Here is a 15,885-nt window from a genome sequence, read left to right as displayed (position 1 = left end):
CTACGTTACTGTTCGGGTACTACTACATTTTTATTTAGTGCTAAATGCCTTGAATTAATATAATTTATTATGTTAATAATTAAAATATTTGATCGTTTGTTAATGTTTCTAAATTATTCTATTTAAAATGTTTGGTTATTTCCTAGAAAAAAAATCTGAACTAAAACACATTCTTTATTAAAGACTTAAAGATATTCTTAAACTAGTATCTTAGTTTTTTTTATCAGTACATTGTAGTTCTCAAATGTAGTTTGAGAAAATTGTCAGGTAGTTAAATATGACGAGAAACTTTCGGGGATGAAAATCTTTAAGAAAAATATGATACGCCACTGGTTTTTTAACAATCTATAATCTATATATAGTATGAGTATCTATGTTATATGTTTGGTATGGAATGGTATGTATGGTTGTTTGTGTTTTATGGTTATGTATTCATTTTCTACTTTTATATTGTGTTTATTTAATTATTTCACACTTAATTTTTTTTCCAAACAGGAAAGTTTATTGAGATTTTCCCTCTCCATATTTCTATAAAATACGGGGGCAATATTATTTGAAAAATTTTTTGTCGATATACAGGGCGATTTGAACAATATTTGCAAAATAAATTTGTATAAGTATATTTAAAAGTAATGCTAGGTATGCTAGGAAAATAATTGAATACGTCAATCAATCCTAATTTATTTCAAATCCAAATCCAAACATACCAAATTCCGTTTTTTTATCTGAAAAAATAAGTTATAGGGGTGAGCCATTTTTGAGACGCACGTAGTTAGTAGTGCTGCAGTTTGTAATAATGATTTGAATTTAAATTTCAACGAGTTCAATCTAGATATTTTCTGTCACAAATTGTGAGAATTACCACCACACTTGTTCGCTACTTTCGTAGAAAATCAAGCGGGTGCGCCTCAAAAGTGGCTCACTCCTATACCTAACTTTTTTATTTTTTCAGTTAAAAAAACGATATTTGGTATGTTAGTATATGACATAAATTAGGATTGATTGACGTATTCAGTTGTTTTTGGTCACTTCCTGTTTCACCGGAAACGACTACAACTTTTGATTTTAAAATGGCACCCTCGGTATTTTCTTACTTTATTCGATAGAAAATAACACTATGAATAGAATGACATATCATATGTCAACTTTTGACATTTTCGCATATGGTTTATTTGAAATTATATTTTGCGGTTCGTAACGAAAATCTGACTCGAAATACCAAGTGTGTGGTATCAAATTATTCGTAAAAAAATGCTTTTTCCAAATATGCTAATGAGCCACTCTCGTTCCATTTGAAAAAATTGAGATATGATTAAAAATATATTTTGAGTATTTTCTAACTGGCCAGGACAAGACACTGAAAACATTAGACGATCAAATCTATTTTCCAAAGCTCCTTGATTAAGAATTAGTGTTTTTAACATAGCCATGGCACTCGAGATTGAAGTTTAAAATACGATTTTTTATTAAGCGAGAATGTCAAAAGTTGACAAATGATATGTCATTCTATTCAGAATGTCATTATCTATCGAATAAAGTAAGAAAATACCGAAGATGCCATTTAAAAATCAAAAGTTGTAGTAATTTCCGGTGAAAAGGAAGTGACCAAAAACAATTGAATACGTCAATCAATCCTAATTTATGTCATATACTAACGTACCAAAACTCGTTTTTTATTTAAAAATATAAAAAAGTTATAGGGGTGAGCTACTTTTGAGACGCACCCGGTATTTAACTATTTTGGAGATCTTGTGATAGAAATAAAAGTTACGTGTTGCCTAGTACCATTTTTCATGCCAAATGCAGCAGTGTTTTCTACAATTGTGGTGTTTATTCGAGGGGTGTTTCACTATTGGAATTACATGTACATTTTCTTGGCAGTCGCTGGCAGTCATTGGCAGTCTTATGGCAGTCGCCTATAATATTTACATGGCAGTCATAGGCAGTCTTCTTCATAATCATTGGCAGTCGCTTAGCAGTGGAAGGATATTTTGGCAGTACGTGTACATTTTTTACCTGAGTGAGACACCCCTCGTGTTCATTACAATTTATTTTTTCCGTATATTTAAGATTAAATAATGAACTATTTTATATGTAGGTCCTAAGACAGGAGGGCCCGCAAAGGCCGGGGCCAGGCTGGCAATCGCCACCCTGGCTATATGGCCAGTCCGAGCCGGGTGACGCATCTAACCGCCCAAAAACACCGTTATAAATAAGCGCAAAATCAACAAGCGGTTTGACCGACTGACCGAAACAGCGACCCCAAAGTAAATAGTTGGTTATTGATAAGTGTGAGGTCGTACGTAATTGAAATTCAACATAAATAAACACTTGGGCCATTTGGCAGTTGAACATAGAAAATGCATCGAAAAGTTAAACACTGGCCGGCGTTGTTTTCCATGTCTATCGAATAATCGCGTTATTTTCGCTCGCACCTTGTTGATTTAGTGCCGTTTTAACTGACGAAAAGAAAATAATTCAGGTTCAAATATTATATTAAGAGTTGTAAAAAGGGGTATTCTCACTTTTCAGTCTGACTGAATCTGGAAACGGGGTGTTCACACGTTTTAATTTGCTAGTTATATTACAGAGAAATAAATCAGGTGCTTGAAAAACTATATATTGCAAAATTAGATTTGGAATAAAATTCTGTAAGTATTTCCGAAAAACTTCGATAAAAAAACGTTCTTATACTTTGCATTTTTTTCGTATTCATTATGCAGTCAAAATCAAAAATAATAAAAAAAAATTCGTACCAATAACAATGTTATATTTCACTGATAATTTCCAAATAGTCTAATAGTCCTAAAATTGTTTGTAAATTCAATTTCTACAGGATATGAAAATATGAAATATTTTCAGTAGGTACTATATTTTCTACCATACCGGGTGCGTCTCAAAAGTGGACCACCCCTATAACTTTTTTAATTTTTTCAGATAGAAAAAACGAGATTTGGTATGTTATTATATGACGTAAATTAGGATTGATTGACTTATTCAATTGTTTCTGGTCACTTCCTGTTTCACCGGAAATGACTACAACTTTTTATTTGTAAATGGCACCCTCGGTATTTTTTTTTACTTTATTTGTTAGAAAATGACATTCTGAATACAATGACATATCATACTTTTGACATTCTCGCTTGAACATTGTATTTTTTTCTCGCAAAACATTGTATTTTAAAATTCAATCTAGAGTGCCATGGCTATGTTAAAAACACTAATTCTTAATCAAGGAGCCTTGGAGAAATAGATTTGACCGTCTAATGTTCTTAATGTCTTATCCTGGCCAGTTAGAAAATGCTCAAATCGTATTTTTAATAATATCTCAATTTTTTCAAATGGAACGAAGGTGGCTCATTAGCATATTTGGAAAAAGTATTTTTTTACGAATAATTTGATACAACACACTTGGTATTTCCAGTCAAATTTCCGTTACGAACCGCAAGTTATAATTTCAAATAAACCATATGCGAAAATGTCAAAAGTTTATAGATAGATAGATATGTCATTCTATTCAGAGTGTTATTTTCTATCAAATAAAGTAAAAAAATACAGAGGGTGCCATTTAAAAATCAAAAGTAGTAGTCATTTCCGGTGAAACAGGAAGTGACCGAAAACAATTGAATATGTCAATCAATCCTAATTTATGTCATATACTAACATACCAAATCTCCTTTTTTTAACTGAAAAAATAAAAAAAAGTTGTAGGGGTGAGCCAGTTTTAAGACGCACCCGGTATAGTAATCATTAAATGTTTTAAGTGATAAGGTAAGTTAATTTGTCGACCATGACTTTTTAGGCGGATTGTGTACCTTTTGGGGAGTAGTTCTATAATAAGCTTTGGCCGAAAAAATGGTTGAAAATCAGTTTTTTGCAAATATCTGCTGAAATATGCAATTTACAAATTTTTTCCTTGGAGAAAAAATGACGCTTAGGTCATTATCTACAAAAAAAGTCCTGACACTTTTTCCGTAAGTTCTCGGAAAAATGCTTAAAAACGGCTCTAAAAGGTCAAAGAACGGGGTTTCCGCCAATGTTGACCGAAATATGGCATCATCTATGTTCATGATCGAATAGAAGATTTGGTCTTTAGCTAAAAAATTATCTTGATATTTTTTTTCGTAAAGTTTCTAAATTTTCTTTTGTTTACTACGCTTTCCGGAAATCCCAAAAAAGCGGAAAAGCCTCTCACCAATCGTTTTTTTTTAATAAAATGCAATTAAACAAATACTTCAAGCTTTGTGAGTTGCTTATAGAGACTCTTAAGAAAATTTGTTAACAAAATGTTGACAAATAAGTTATTATTAGTGAAAGTATGAATAATTTTGTAAAATCTGAACATTTTTAGACTAAGGAATGTTTACCCGTTATTTTTGATTATCATAAAATATGACAAAATTCACACAAGTTTAAGACTTGGAGAGAAAATTGAGGGATCTTCGAGGCGGAATATCTCGAAAACTACTAATTCTACGTAAAAAATGATAAGGATCATTTTTGTAGGTTTGGTTTGGTTAGAAAAATTTTGTAAATTGCATATTTTGGCAGATATTTGCGAAAAACTGATTTTCCTTTACTCGAAGAGACGTTTTCTGCATAAAAAATTTAAAAATATATATTTCTCTTTCGCATTGTTCCAAAAAAATTATAAATAAAATGCGTGTAATAATAAGATAATGACTGTGCTAAAAATATACCAATAAAAATACTAATAAGAAAAAAAAATATTAACCGTAGCGTATATTAAACAAACAACTCCCATTAATCACATTGCGGGGACCATTCTTTTTAACAAAGAGCTCCCTGAAATGTCCTTTGATATTACAAAAGTTTCCTCTAATATTTTATGGATTCTATTCTCGTTCGGGTCGATAATTCCCGTATTAGCCAGCGATTATCGGAACTCGCTCCATAATTGAAAACGTTCTGTTGAATAAATACAGTGGAGTTCGACAGGAAAGAATATAGGACAATGTAATTCGGGTCATCGAATTATACTTTTATAATAGCTGGTTGTTTTGTTCGAAATGGGAAATAATTATTGATGTTTCGTATATGAAATTGATTATTAATATCAATTCGATTTACTAGCTTGAATGAATATTTTATGTGGATCTAACGAACTATTGAAATACAGGGTGGTTCGAACTGTATTCCGGAAACTTTGGCAGCATATTTTGCAAATAAAAATAAGTGAAAAAGTTCGTATAAATGTATGTCCTAATATAAGGGTGTCCCAGGCTGAGCGTGCATTAGAAGTTGCTAGAGAACTACATCATCTAGGTCGGAGATTTTTTGCACATCATAGTTTCACAACGAGATCTATCGATTAAAAATATTTTCAATATGGCGACACTTCCGGAAATACCGGAAGTCGACAGCAACTTTCTTATTTTAAATGGGTGCGCCCACAACAATGGCTATCTAATGTGGCTATCTAACAAACATGTGGCTATCTATTTCAAAAATTAAATTGTTCGAATGTCATATAATAATGGCCGCAGCTGTCATAGAATTGAGCGATTAAAAATTATCATAAATCATTTTTTTTTTCAAATGGAAACCCACATTTTTTATTTCACTAGTGAAAAGTCTTTTCAATTCGTTACTTTTTGACTATACATGTTCCTATACCTAAAATAAATCGTTTTTAAGATGTTTAAGATTTAGTTTGAAAGCGCTTATTTTTCTTGATTTTAACCAGTCGTATTTTAACGTCAAGTGATGTAAAACAATAGATCTGGCCATATCATATTGTGACGCTTTGTTCAAAAAGCAGCATCATTTCCGAGCCAACTTTGCACTGTTTTTTTCATCATACGGAATATTATTAATATCAATTATTACATATCACTATAATAATAGCTTCCGTATACAGGGTTGTTCACCACATACGACACGGAGTATTGTAGCTAAACAATTAGATTTTTACAAATTATAAGTTTGGGGTTCGTTGAAGGACTATTAGAGCTACAATTTAAAAATATTTTTACAAGATACAGAGTGTCCCAAATAAGTAAAAAATATTATAGTTGTATTTTTTTAAATGGAACACCCTGTATATGATTTTATTTTTGGATTCTACGATTGAAATAAAGGTAAATTTAATTAAGGTTTATAACACTTATACCTTACCGTTTCTGAAATATTTTCAATTTTATGAAATTGCAGTAAAAATTTTAAGGCTTCATTTCTCCAAGGGTTTCAAAGTTTTTAAAACTAAATATTTACTGAAGATTATTTATTGATCAGATATTATGTAGCAATAATAATATTTTTACTACATTATACAGAGTGTCCAAAAATTTATTTTATATAATTACTAGCTTTAAACGACAATAACTTGTTTAATTTAAATGGAACACCCTGTATATTTTAGGAGAATTAGATGTACAATTTAATTGTCTATCAAATTATATTATACCATTTTTTACCTATCTCTTTAAGTTTTCGTAGAAAATGCATTTTGTTATAATTTAGACCTCATTTATCACTATATCTATGGAATATTGATATTCGACATTTTTAAAGCGACATACATATGTACAAGACATACAGGTGGTAAATATTGCAAGCCTATTGGTATACAAAAAAGCTATTTAAATCTTTGTAAAACAGTATACCAATTAAATATACCTACCACCATTATTTTCGACCAAAAATTAGTTAGTTATATACTTTTAAATTATTTTAGTTAATAAAGTATTCTAAATAAATGTGGATTTGGCTCAGAAATCAATATAATAATAAGTTTTGAAAATGAACGTCTCTGTTTTTATAAATTAGCATTCGTCAAATAATGAAATAAAATTTATAAGGTGTTACTTTTTACTACAATGTCTAATATACACACAAAATTCAGTTTTTCAGTTTTGGAGCAATTATTATTAATCAACGTGAACAGTCAATTAATGTAGTTTAAATACTGGGATCATATTAATTGGTCCTCTTTAACAAAAAATATTTACAATTACAACAGTTTTTTTAATTTATTTTTTAATGAAATAAGCGAACTATATCGACAATATTAGTGTCTGTACTCTTTGAAAATGTGTTACATCTTTAACAATAATCTAAGATGTCAATATTCCATAGGTATAGTGATTAATGAGGTCTAAATTATAAGAAAATGCATTTTCTACGAAAACTTGAAGAGATGGGTAAAAAATGGTATAATACAATTTGATAGACAATTAAATTATGCATACGATTCACGTAAAATATACAGGGTGTTCCATTTAAATTAAACAAGTTATTGCCGTTTAAAGCTAGTAATTATTTAATATAATTTTGTGGACACTCTGTATAAAGTAGTAGAATTTTAATTATTGCAACACAATATCTGATCAATAAATAATCTTTAGTAAATATTTAGTTTCAAAAACTTTGATACCCTTGAAGAAATGAAGCCTTAAAATGTTTACTGCAATTTCATAAAATTGAAAATATTTCAAAAACGGTAAGGTTTAAGTATGATAAACCTTAATCAAATTCATCTTTATTTTAATCGTAGAATCTAAAAATAGAATAATATACAGGGTGTTCCATTTAAAAAATAAAACTATAATATTTTTTACTTATTTGGGACACTCTGTATCTTGTAAAAATATTTTTAAATTGTAGCTCTAATAGTCCTTCAATGAACCCAAAACTTACAATTTCTAAAAATCTAATCGTTTAGCTACAATACTCTGTGTCGTATGTGGTGAACAACCCTGTATAGCGTTTAACGCCTTGGGAGTAGCAAGGTACAGCTTGCCATACTAGAGCCGGTCGGTATATAAAGAAGGTAATGTGGCTAGCACTACGCTTCGGCCGCCTATTATTACCTCAGGATTGTGAATCCCAAGTACTCATTTAAGGCTGAGTCGCCCTAGGTACCCAAACTATTTTTATTTTAATAAAAATAGTCGGCTGATGCAATGACGTGTGTTGGAATCGAATCCACTACCTTGAGATTGGTAGACGTGAGCCTGTACCTCTACGCCACCGGGCACCTAGATATCACTAAAGAGCGAAAATACGAGATATTATATTTTTATAAATACACTTTTTAAACTCTTAAGGCATGCAGTATTTATAATATAGGAAATTCAAATAATTCGTTTTCTGACAGAGGGAAATAAATTGTCTGACCGTTTGACACTTAATGTCAAAGGAAGCTAGATAAAATGAAGAAAAATATACGTTTTCAAATTAAATCTTAAATAACTTAAAAACGATTTATTTTAGGTATAGAGGCATGTATAGTTAAAAAGTAACGAATTGAAAAAACTTTTCATTAGTGAAATAAAAAAAGTGGATTTCCATTTGAAAACAAATGATTTATGATATTTTTTTAATCGCTCAATTCCATCTCCTATTAAATCCTTGTACTCGGTCAGTAAGTTATTCAACTGGACTTCTTCGGTCGGTGTTAAAACTGTGTCTCGTTCCTCTATGCATTTAATATCATCAGGGTTATCAGTAAAATGCCATTCATTCTGGCGTAGGTCCGGTACTATTCCCATCTTGATCCAAAAATCAGAACCCAATATCAGGACATGAGGCAACTCAGGCACAACTACAACATCTATCATCCTAACCCTGTCTCTCACTCGCATAGGCACTTGCATAGCTCCTATACTATTCACTCTCTGGCCATTCGCTACTGTACAGGAAGTCTTAAGGGATGGATCCAACTGTATCCCAAACTTCTGGAAAATCTTCCATCCTGGTTGTCCAACGAATGTACGGGAAGCTCCGGAGTCTAATAAACCTAAAATCTTACGTCCTGAAATATCTACTTCTAAATAAGGTCTCTCATCATTACGAGAATGGCTTAAAACGAAATCTAAAATATGTACAAAATCTTCGGATGGTTTTCCACGGCTACTTCTAGTCCGAAGACCTAGGAGCGCCTGTTTCCGTTTCCCGAGAACCTGCAGTCTCTTTTGATGTGGCCCTCTCTCTTACAACCATAGCATATCAGTTTAGATGGTTCTGCACAACCAATTGCTCTATGTCCTGGCTTCTTGCAGCGGTTACATATGACGTCTCTCTGATGATTACTTGAATTACTTGTCTGCGGTGGAGATACATGTAATTCGTCGATATCTTGACTTATATCAACATAAGCCAAATCTGGTTCTAATGATTGATTTTTCCTGAGTGGAGGAGCATAGTCGTCGGTCTGGATTCGATGTTCTATCCTTCTGCAGAGTGTCTTCAACTGAGCCAGAGTGGATATCTCAAAAGCACCAAGTTGGTTTCGATATACAGGAGCAATATTACGGAGAAGTATTGTGAGTTTGGCATCTTCAGTGATCGGGCATTGCAGTCTATGAAAATATCTATTCATAATGACCATATATACTTGCCAATAGTTTCGTCTGGGCCCTGTGTTCTACGTTTAATCTCCTCCATAAGCTTTTCCTTGTATCGGACTGGTTGATACTCGTCTTTAAATCTAGTTACAAGTTCATTCCAAGTCTTTACTTCTGTCCTACAATCTTGATAAAACTCATAAGCTCTCCCCTCAAAAAGATCAATTCCAGACTCAAGTAAAATTTCTGGGGTCACATTTCGGGCTCTGCTCAATTCTTCACATCTCTCGAAGAATGCAGTCACGGACATCCCTATACCATCTACACTAAATTTCAGATTCCATTTATGAGGTAGTATAAGCTTGGCATTTGAGTGATTGCATTGAGTGAGTGCATTGATAGCTACCGCCATTATTATATGACATTTGAACCATTTAATTTTTGAAATAGATAGCCACATATCTGCTCTTTATGTCACAGTGGCTATGGTAATAACTAAATTTGACTTTTAGGCTATACAAATTTTTTTGACAGGTAGCTTTTTTCGTCCAAAAATTTTAAATATTTTTTTTCTCAAAAACGGTTAATGTTAGATACAGAGTGTTTAACATCAATATTCATAGAATTTTACAGATAATTTAAGCATGTAATAAAAAATGGGCGCACCCATTTAAAATAAGAAAGTTGCTGTCAACTTCCTTTATTTCCGGAAGTGCTGCCATATTGAAAATATTTTTAATCCATAAATCTCATTGCAAAACATTGATGTGCAAAAAATCTCCGATGTAGACATTGTGGTTCTCTAGAAACTTCTAATGCACGCTCAGCCTGGGACACCCTGTATATCTATTCTGAATATGATATTTTTGACAAATTTTATGTTAATTTTTACGTCTAGAGATTGACCTCGGCAAAATTATCATCGATTGTCATTCACAAGCCGTTTTTTTCGATCATACGGTGTAATGTATTACAAAAAGAAAAAACATTATACAGGGTGTTTCAAAAGACATGTGCTATCTCTCGTGGGGAGTTTCCTCGTCCCCGATAAATTTATTGATCAGTGTCTAAGGAACTTAACTCATCAACCTCTAGAATGCCCTTTTTGAGTCGCATCTTCGTTATGCCCTTCCATTCTGGGGTACTTGCTGCGCGACAAAATTTGATCGTATTTTCAAACTTCAAAAGAGAGCAGTTCGATACTTATTGGGACTAAACAGTAGAACTCACTGCCAGAATTTCTTTAAAAATTTCAAAATACTGACTCTTCCTTCCTTATTCATTTTTCTCTATTCCTTATTCATTTTCTATTCCGGAAAGGCCTTCTCACAACTATCTACTTAGGAATGCGGAGCACGATATTTATCTGCCAACCCCGAGCTCAGAACTGGTTAAGGGCTCAATACTGTACAATGCCAAGAAAATGTACAATCATTTGCCTTCGAATATCAAGTCACTTTCATTCTTTCCCGCATTTTGCAAAGCTCTGAAATCATACTTACTGGAGAGAGCCCTATATGCGGTAAACGACTTTTTTGTTGATGTTTAATCATGAACAATTTAGAATTTTAATTTTAATATTTTGATCATCTCACACACTGGTTAAAGGTCTAGTATTTAATATTTTATAACTCTTAATTTTATGTCATTATAACATGATTTTATCCATTTACAGTTTTTATGCTTTTTATTTACTTGTTTTTGTGTGTTTTTTGTTTTGCTTTGTCGATGAAGCTGTTTTGGCTTTTTGTACAATAAAGCGTTGGTTTTTTTTGACACTTTTTTAGCATTAAAATATGTAGCACTTATAGTAACTTTTACCCTCAAAATTTCATTTAAATCACTAAAGGTACTTGGAAGAATATTATAATAAATCAGAAGATTATTAAGACTTTAACACCCTGTAACTACGAAACAAAGCAGAATCGGATCTATGTTGATATGAAAAAAAATGATATTTTTACGTGACGAATCTCCCCACGAGAGAGGGCACATGTTTTTTGAAACACCCTGTACTTAAATATTTTACTTTTAGTAAGTTAATAGACTTAACAGAATTTCTAACAGAAACTGTAAATCTGGGCCGCGGACGCACAGTCACGGACATCCCTATACCATCTACACTAAATTTCAGATTCCATTTATGAGGTAGTATAAGCTTGGTATTTGAGTGATTGCATTGAGTGAGTGCATTGATAGCTACCGCCATTATAATATGACATTTGAACCATTTAATTCTTGAAATAGATAGCCACATATCTGCTCTTTATGTCACAGTGGCTATGGTAATAACTAAATTTGACTTTTAGGCTATACAAATTTTTTTGACAGGTAGCTTTTTTCGTCCAAAAATTTTAAATATTTTTTTCTCAAAAACGGTTAATGCTAGATATAGAGTGTGTAATATCAATATTCATAGAATTTTACAGATAATTTAAGTATGTAATAAAAAATGGACGCACCCATTTAAAATAAGAAAGTTGCTGTCAACTTCGTTATTTCCGGAAGTGCTGCCATATTGAAAATATTTTTAATCGATAGATCTCATTGCAAAACATTGATGTGCAAAAAATCTCCGATGTAGACATTGTGGTTCTCTAGAAACTTCTAATGCACGCTCAGCCTGGGACACCCTGTATATCTATTCTAAATATGATATTTTTGACAAATGTTATGTTAATTTTTACGTCTAGAGATTGACCTCGCCAAAATTATCATCGATTGTCATTCACAAGCCGTTTTTTTCGATCATACGGTGTAATGTATTACAAAAAGAAAAAACATTATACAGGGTGTTTCAAAAGACATGTGCTATCTCTCGTGGGGAGTTTCCTCGTCCCCGATAATTTTTTTTTTTTCACAGTTTTGCTTTGTCGATGAAGCTGTTTTGGCTTTTTGTACAATAAAGCGTTGGTTTTTTTTGACACTTTTTTAGCATTAAAATATGTAGCACTTATAGTAACTTTTACCCTCAAAATTTCATTTAAATCACTAAAGGTACTTGGAAGAATATTATAATAAATCAGAAGATTATTAAGACTTTAACACCCTGTAACTACGAAACAAAGCAGAATCGGATCTATGTTGATATGAAAAAAAAATGATATTTTTACGTGACGAATCTCCCCACGAGAGAGGGCACATGTTTTTTGAAACACCCTGTACTTAAATATTTTACTTTTAGTAAGTTAATAGACTTAACAGAATTTCTAACAGAAACTGTAAATCTGGGCCGCGGACGCACACAGTTGGTAAATAAAGATTAGAAATAACTAAGGTCGTTAATGCTGGAAAATGTACTGAACATTCCCGTTCGTTTGTTTGCGAATTTCGCTAATTTATTTACCCGGGCACATGCAACGTAGGATGCGCGCATATACGTAGGTAGGCAAGGTCTGAACTTGCTTAATTAAAATAAGTAATTAACGAAATTAGACGCGGTCTAACCGAAAGAGAAATTCTAATTATTCCTGGCGGATAATTTTATAGAATATTCCGGTTCTAGGTGGAAACGTTGTTGCACTAAATACAGGGTGTTTTAGAAATAAGTGCAAGTATTTTAAGGGTGAAAGATCTGGTGAAAAGAAACATACTTTCTCTTTACCATTTTTAAAATAAATTAAAAATAACATAACTGCCTGCGATAAGAGGCTTACATACTGGGTTGCCAGATGGTCAAAGAAGTATATTTTATGCAAAAACAAATCGCAAAGCTCCACACCATCCGAAGGGTTTTGCCTCGGGTTTTGCAGAGGTCCGTTACTTTTTAAAAGTTGTGTTAAATACCCAAAAAAATCCCCATGTATGATGAGTTATATCTCAAGAAAGGGGAACACAATAGATCTTTAAAGTCGTGGTGATTAACCCCCCTCTCACTCATTCAACATTACATTCTACCCTCAAAACATAAAAAAGGTACTGATCGCAGATCGAGGTAACAACGGCAACAATTATTTTTTTCGTTTTATTGCAATACTACAACTAACAAAAATACACAACCACTTCTTTGCACTGCTTAGCTGCATGTTATAATAATTGCTATAATGAATTGTTATAGTTAATAAAGTAACAGTCTCCATTTCTAATTGATTATCTTTATGAAGCTCTCACTATTTCTTTCTAGAATTATTAGTAATAGACACTGATATGATTAAAATTAATACTCAGTAATTTAAAAAAAAAATTAAGTTTCAACAATTTTTTTTTTCGCAAAAAAACTCATAGGCGTATTTCTGGGTTGGAAATATGTATACTACCATTTAAAATACTTGCACTTATTTCTGAGACACCATGTATAATAAATGCCGTTGCAAATTTTTTGGGGTTTCATCACTATATACAGGGTGTCCCAGAAATAAGTGCAAATATTTTTAGGGGTGGTAGATCTCGATAAAAGAAACATATTTTCTCTTTATCGTTTTTCAAATAAGTCCAAAATAACCTCATTGGTCCAAAGTAACGAAGTAATTTTACTTTGAAAATTTCTAAAAAAAGATGATTTTTTGATAAAATTTTGAGAACCACTGGATCTTTTCTGGATTTTCTTTCTTGTAAATTTAATCTATTACCTATGTTGCCATATTATCAAGAAATTATGTTTTTTAACTAAAAACTAAAAACAGTTCCAAAAAATTTTTCAAAAAATTCCGAATTTTCAAAAAATTTTTTGGCGAAAAAAAAACCCATAGGCGTGTTTCTGGGGTTGAACTATACTACCGGTTAAAATACTTGCACCTATTTCTGGAACACACTGTATAGTGTTTGCTCATAAGTAATAGGAGATTTTAACCAATCAAATAAACTAAATATTTATTATTTAACAGAAAATATGCCTTATTTTAATAAAGTTCTTTTGAAAGACATTTCCACCATGAGGAAAATCATGAACACCTGAAATATGAAAAATAGTCGGAATATTTATTGCATTGCCTTCACTTTACTGAATTTTTGCAGTTTAAAATTCGAGAAAAAATAATTTTTTGGAAATACATTTCTGTTTGTGGAAACGTTCTATTCTTGTTTAATCTTTCTATAATTAGCATTAAATTTTTGAAAAGTTTTATGTCAATTTTTAGTTAATGACGTCTAGAGATTGACCTTGCCAAAATTATCATCGATTGTCATTCCCCAGCCGCTTTTGACGCCGTTTTTTTTCGATCATACGGTATTCTATGGTAATACAACTTCGTTTTCATTCTTTGACAGATTGTTACTTATATAATTTTAATAAACGTAATGTTTTTATTGTTTTAAAATATTAATAAAGCACAAAATTTATTTAATTCAATGCTAGGGTAAGGGTGATAATAATTATCGGAAAATATGATACCTTAACAACAAAAAAGAATATGACACTAATCAAAATTAATAACAACTATCTATCAAAGAATGAAATCGAATTTATATTACCACAGCAATGCCTTTTGATTTTTAGGACTTAACCACATTTTCATGTTTTTCTTAATTTTCTCTAAAACGGTATGGAAATTTGGAAAAATATAAACGGGATTAACCATTTTTGAACAAGTAAAATTTTTTGTGAAGAATGCATTTTTCTCAAAATGTCAATAATAAAAAAGTTTTTCCCATTGTAAAAACAATCGGGAGACATAATATTGTTTTAAAAAATTAATAAAATGAATCTGGAAGAAATATAATCCATTTAGATATATTCATTCTAAAATTACAGTAATCCATAAGCCTATTACAATCGATTAGGAGAAATGTAATTCATTATCCCCATCTGTGGCTACGTCTTGCATCATCTAATATGTTTAACATAATCTCCTTGAGGATTACTTATTACTAATAAGCCGTCACAGTGATTAGTCTCAGGTTTCTATTTAGAATAATTATATTCGATGCTTAGAGCCATTTGATTTAAGCGACTATTATAGCTCTTAGTGTGTTAAAGACACCTTTGGCATTAATATCTAACTATGAATAAGTCCTTGTTTCTTACTATTTAGCTGTAAGAGAAATTAATTTAATTCATACAATGAGATTAAAACTAATTTTTTAATAATTAGTTAATACCATAACGAAAATAAATTAAATAATTAAAAGATAACTCAATTTCCAGACGTAATATCTAACTCAGTGTTTCAGTATAATAAAATGGACAACAGCTGTCTAAAAAAGCCTACATATTCCGAGGTAGATTGGACTAATTTTTCTAATGGGATAACCAGTGACGTAACATTTTATTCTTCATAAGAATTCTCTTTTATATTTTATTAATTTTTTTTCGTCCCATAAAATGATTTGACGAACTACTTTCGAAATATTTCACCTTACTTATAAAACGCCCCGTATATTTTATATGCAAATTCCGTATTTTTTTTTAAAGCCACAAAAGTATTCATTTTTGCGACGTGATTCGCCTAAGCATAAAACTACGAAAATATATTATTAAACTGACATAAAGTGTCAAATTCAACGAGAGTAACCATAGTTTCCCGATATGTAATTACATACAAGCTATGACTTTTAAATATTTTATTTTATTTGGAACGTTTGAAATTGTTTAAAAACTTATTTGTGGCGTTTGAAAAAAAATAGCATATTCTGATCGGAG

At 31.3% G+C, this 15,885-nt stretch overlaps 1 protein-coding gene across 1 annotated transcript in view; it reads right to left on the bottom strand.

The window, feature by feature from the left end:
- The window catches only part of LOC115880255 (CUGBP Elav-like family member 1), an 863,877-nt gene that overhangs the window by 437 nt on the left and 847,555 nt on the right, over positions 1 to 15,885 (bottom strand). The gene's annotated exons all lie outside the window — the stretch shown is intronic.

Source organism: Sitophilus oryzae, unplaced genomic scaffold (genome assembly GCF_002938485.1).
Source record: "Sitophilus oryzae breed Bouriz unplaced genomic scaffold, Soryzae_2.0 scaffold_1620_pilon_pilon, whole genome shotgun sequence".
Taxonomy (NCBI): domain Eukaryota; kingdom Metazoa; phylum Arthropoda; class Insecta; order Coleoptera; family Curculionidae; genus Sitophilus; species Sitophilus oryzae.
The sequence above is the reverse complement of the archived record's forward strand: the minus strand, read 5'-3'. Positions and strand labels throughout refer to the sequence as shown.